The sequence below is a fragment of the Mandrillus leucophaeus genome, unplaced genomic scaffold (assembly GCF_000951045.1).
Source record: "Mandrillus leucophaeus isolate KB7577 unplaced genomic scaffold, Mleu.le_1.0 Scaffold196, whole genome shotgun sequence".
In the NCBI taxonomy this organism is placed as follows: Eukaryota; Metazoa; Chordata; class Mammalia; order Primates; family Cercopithecidae; genus Mandrillus; species Mandrillus leucophaeus.
In genome coordinates this window covers 417,820-423,698 of record NW_012101987.1, presented here as the reverse complement: position 1 = coordinate 423,698, position 5,879 = coordinate 417,820, and positions in this window count along the sequence as shown.

Below are 5,879 nucleotides of genomic sequence, written 5' to 3'. Positions count from 1 at the left end.
CTTACTAGAGTGCTCACAACCCCCCAAAATAAAATTGGATCAGCTCAACAAAGCTCCATTATCAAATGGAAATGGTACAGTCAAGATTGGAACCAACTGGAACCCCAAGGGACCAGTAGGCTCTATGAACAAATGGCTAGCTTACCAGAAAGGACCAAGGAATGTTTAAGGTGTGTTTTGACTCTTCCTGTGGCCACTTGAAGCCCAAGACTCAGAGGGTGCCTACTGACTGTATGACACAGTTTACTGATGACTCTGCAAAACAACAAGCAGATTGGGTCCACTGGGCTGGGGCTACCATCTGGCCAATGTAGGGCCATCTTTTGACTGAGACTAAACATGAACATTTTGCCAATGGTCTGCACTAGGTGCAGTGGTGATGACCATGCAAGCCACCCCTACAATCATACCCTGTTACATTTTCACTGATTCATGGGCTGTTGCTAACAGCCTAGCCCTCTGGCACGAGAACGGCAATTAAATGACTGGACTATTAAAGAACCCACTGTTGGGGGACAAGAACTATGGCAACAGCCCTCTACCTGGAAGGGACAAATATACAGATGCTCCTCCACTTACAATGTGGTTATGGCCCAATAAACCCGTTGTAAGTTGAAAGGATCATGAGTTGAAAATGCATTTAACACACCCTAACATATGGAATGTCATAGCTTAGCCTGGCCTACCTTAAATGTACTCAGAGCACTTACATTAGCCTGCAGTTGGCCAAAATCATCTAACGTAAAGCTTATTTTATTTTATTTTATTTTATTTTATTTTTAATTTAATTTAATTTCTTTTTTTGAGATGGAGTCTCGCTCTGTCGCCGAGGCTACAGTGCAGTGGCGCGATCTCGGCTCACTGCAAGCTCTGCCTCCCAGATTCACACCATTCTCTTGCCTCAGACTCCCGAGTTGCTGGGATTACAGACACCTGCCACCACACCCAGCTAATTTTTTGTATTTTTAGTAGAGATGGGGTTTCACCATATTACAATAAGATGTTGAATATTTTGTGAAATTTATCCAATACTGTACTGAAAGTGAAAAACAAAATGGTTATATGAGTACTCAAAGTATAGTTTCTACTGAATATGTATTCTTTTGTACCATTGTAAAGTTGAAAAATCATAATTCAAAACATCATTAGTTTGGTATGTCACTTGAGTAGATACTGGGACTACCATAGCTGCCCTTGAAAAGAACCTATGTCATGTTTTTGGATACCCTATGAGACTTCTTTCTGGTCAAAGAACATCCTTCACTCCCCCCAGCAACATGACAATGAATACACTCTAGTGGGATATGAAGGACTTCACATGCACCCCATCACCTGCAGATGAATGGAGCTATTCAATGAAACAGCTGCCTCACAAAGCAACTGAAGAAAGAGCATTAAGGAGCTCTTGTAGTGGGTTGGTACTTCCATTTGACTAGGGCAGCATGGACACTAAACACTGCACTCCATCACAAGAGAAACACAGCAATGCAGCATACATTGGCAAACACTGAGTTTGTTTGGGGTGGAGGTGGACCAGGTAGCAGTCCAATTAGGCTGCACCTATGAAATTCCAATCTTAGTGCTCCTGATCATTCATTTTCCTTTTTTCCTTTAAAGTGCACATCTTGGGGGTGGTTTATGGTTCACACAATAGTGCTCCAGACAGAGTTTTCTAACTCTTATCGGGAAGTAATGCTTTCCCTGGGATCCTCCCTTCTATGGGATCCCACAGGGGTGGGTGACATCAGAATGTCAAGTTTATACAGAATGTGACTTCCTTTCCTGGACTAGATGGCTGAGGACAAAAGATCGACTGGCTCTGGACCTGGGCAACAGAGCAAGACTCCATCTCAAAAAAAAGAAATTACGTTAAATTAAAAGTAAAATAAAATAAAATAAGCTTTATGTTGGATGATTTTGGCCAACTGCAGGCTAATGTAAGTGCTCTGAGCACATTTAAGGTAGGTCAGGCTAAGCTATGATATTCCATGTGTCAGGGTTTGTTAAATGCATTTTCAACTTATGATCTTTTCAACTTACAATGGGTCAAACAACAAGGGCACTCAATGGATGCCTGCAGAGGTAGTGGGCTTGGGACAGGGATAGACAGACAAAATCATTACACCAACTCAGAGCAACCCCTGTCTGATAGGCAGAGAACATCTGAGGCTGAGGGAAGGAGAGAGGGGAACTAACCTGTCAATTCGGTCTTTCTATAGGATCGTGGATGCAGAGGCCTGGAAGCATGGGACCTTTGTGAGGTTTTCCCAAGCTGGGGACACTATGACATAGTGTTGGATTTGCCATCCTGGACCTTACTCTGTCACTGACCAGAGTGACTCCCTTGTCCTGCCAGTGATCAACTACGCTGGCAATCCTAACACAATGGATTCTAGGCTTCTTTTGTCTTCCTCTGAGTATCCGTAAGTAATAAATCTGCTTCATGTAACTTGTTGCATGTTAGTGTGTTCTGTCTCACTGGCCTCAGGCAATTGGTAACACTGCAACCCAGGATGCAGTGGGCGGAAGTGTTTAGAATCCTATTCTTAGTGGCTGGCATAGTGATGATCTTTGTTGTCCTTTCTGCAGTGGGAGTCCCCCTTTAGGACTGGTTATTAGTGAACCTGCTTCACAATAGACATATGAACATCAAAGGTGATTCTCTTCCAGAGAAGAAAAGAGAGAGCTGGAGAGAAGGCCTCCATCTTCTCAGATAATATATAAATAATCATGAGCAGAATATTGGCAGAAATATGGTGTTAAAGGCCATTCTGGTGAGATCTCAGATGAAAATCAGGAACATGTTATTGGAAACTGGGGAAAGGTGATTTTTGTTATGAAGTGGCAAAGAAGTTGGCCAAACTTTGTTCTACTGTTTTGTGGAAGAAAAACTTGCCAGCAATGAAATTGGAATATTTAGCTGAGGAGCTTTCTAAGTAAAGTGTTGAAGGTGTGGCTTGTTTCCTCCTGAGTACTATAGGAAAATGCAAAAGGAAAGAGATGAATTAAAAAGGGAATTTTTTAAACAAAAGAAACAAAACCTTAAAGATTTGAAAAATTCTCAACTATCCATATTGCAAAAAAAATCAAACTTTTTTCTAAAGAGAACATCAAAGATATGGCTGGATTATCCTTGATAAAGAGTTTTTGGGATTCTGTTAGCTGAAACACTGCCAGTTTGAACTGAAGGGAAGGGAGATGGGATAAAATAAAGGCTGCCAAATTTTTGGAATTCTATAGCACAAGATCATAGAGCTATTTGCCTGCAAATGCTTGCTCTTCTTCAAGAAAAGGGGAGAATAACCCAAAGGTGATTTCAGTGATCACCAGGGCTGCCACTCCCACCACAGGTCCAGGAGGGAAGGATGTTTCCTATTGTGTTTCAGAAAGTGGGGTACTTACAGAGAGCCACATAGAAGGGACCCTGGCAGAAAGCCACAGGGGCAGGGCCCTGGGAGAGCCCAAGGGGTATGATCACCCCATGGGTCCAGAAGATGGGACCATCACTTCAGTGGATCTGGAAGATGGAGCATCAAACAAAAGAGGATTATTCTTTTTTTCATTTCGACTTTTATTTTAGATTCAGGGGATATATGTGCAGGTTACATGGGTTTATTGTGTGATGCTCAGTTTTGGGATATGATTGATTCCAACACTGAGGTAGTAAGCATAGTAACGAATAGTTTGTTTTTCAACCCTTGTCCCCTCCTACCCTCCTTTGTGTAGTTTTCCATGTGTATTGTTGCCATCTTTATGCCCATGAGTATTCAATATTTAGTTTCCATTTATAAGTGATAACATGCAACATTTTTTTTTTCTGTTTCTGCATTAATTAGCTCAGAAAAATGGCCTCCAGCTGTATCCATGTTGCTGCAAAGGACATAATTTCATTCTTTCTTATGGTTGCATGGTTCCACAGTTTTCCATGGTGTATATGTACCACATTTTATTTAGAGGATATTTATTTTTTTATTTTTTTTCTTTTGAGATGGAGTCTCGCTTTGTCACCCAGGCTGGAGTGCAGTGGCCGGATCTCAGCTCACTGCAAGCTCTGCCTCCCGGGTTTATGCCATTCTCCTGCCTCAGCCTCCCAAGTAGCTGGGACTACAGGCACCCGCCACCTCGCCTGGCTAGTTTTTTGTATTTTTTTAGTAGAGACGGGGTTTCACCATGTTAGCCAGGATGGTCTCGATCTCCTGACCTCGTGATCCACCCGTCTCGGCCTCCCAAAGTGCTGAGATTATAGGCATGAGCCACCGCGCCCAGCCTAGAGGATAATTCTTTAGCCTTAAGGTCTAATGGAATTTGCCTTGCTAGGTTTTGGACTTGTTTGAGACCTACCACCATTCTTTCCAATTTCTATCTTTTGGAAGGGGAATGTCTATCCTATGCCTGGTATATCATTGTATTTTGGAAACTTGTCTGCTTTCACAAGTTGACAGTGGGAGAGGAATTTTGCCTCAGAATGAATCATACCTCAAATCTCACCTATATCTGATTTAGATGATGTTTAGATGAGACTGAACTTTAGACTTCAGAAATCATGCTGGAGTGAGTTAAGACCTTTGCAGCTGTTGGAACGGACTGAACATATTCTGCGTGTAATCAGAGAATGAATGTTGGGGATTATGGGTGGATTGCTATGAACTGATTTGTTTCCTTAAAATCCATATGTTGAAGTCCTAACCCCTAACATGACTATATTTGGAGACAGGGCCTAAAAGGAGGTAATTAGGGTAAAATGAGGTAGTAAGGGCAGAGACCTAATCCAATAGGGCTGGGGACTTACAAAAAGAAGAGACACCAGAGCTGTCTCTCTCTCTACTATGTGAGGACACAGTGAAAAGGTGGCCACCTAGAGACCAGGGCTCAGATAATCCTGCCATCTCAGCCTCCCAGGTGCATGCCACCATGCCTGGCTAAATTATTATTTTGGAGACAGAGTCTCACTGTCACCCAGGCTGTAGTGCAGTGACGTGGTCATAGCTTACTGCAGCCTTGACCTCCAAACCATCCTCCCACCTCAGCCTCCTGAGTAGCTGGGACTACAGGTGCACACCACCACCCCTAGCTACTTTTTAATTTTTTTGTAGAGACCTGGTCTCCCCATATTGCACATAATGGTCTTGAACTCCTGGGCTCAAGCAATCCTCCCACCTTGACCTCCCAAAGTACTGGGATTATAGGCATGAGCCACCATGCCCAGTGTGAAGACGATAAAAAAAGGAAAAATCTACTGTTTGAAAAAGGCTCTGGTACCAGAGCCTTTGACAACTTTTAAAGAACAGATAATTGGTTTTTTTCTTTTTAAGGTATTGCTCAGATTGTAACACTTCCCAATTTATTTTAGGATGTCAGAATAAATTGAAAATCCATTTTCTAAATAAAAGTAAAAAGTGAAGTCTGGTATTCAAAAAAAAAATTCAAGCAAGATTTGTTTCAGGAATGCAATCCTGAAACAATTGAACATCAGGAATTTGAACATCAGGAAATCTACCAACATAATCCATTACTATAACAATTAAAAGAGAGAAAAGTATATGGTGAGATCAACAAATGCCAAAAATATTTATTTGACTAGATTACTAGCCATCTGTATTAAGCCATTCTTGCATTGCTATAAAGAAATACCTGAGACTGGGAAATTTATTTAAAAAAAAACAGGTTTAATTGGCTCACAGTTCTGCAGACTGTACAGGACACATAGTGTAGGCATCTGCTTCTGGGGAGTCTTCAGGAAACTTTGACTCATAGCAGAAGGCAAAGCAGAAGCTTGCACGTCACATGGTGAAAACAGGAGCAAGAGACGGAGTGGGCGGGGAGGTGCCACACACTCAAACAACCAGATCGCTCAAGAACTCACAATGCCCAAGGATAGC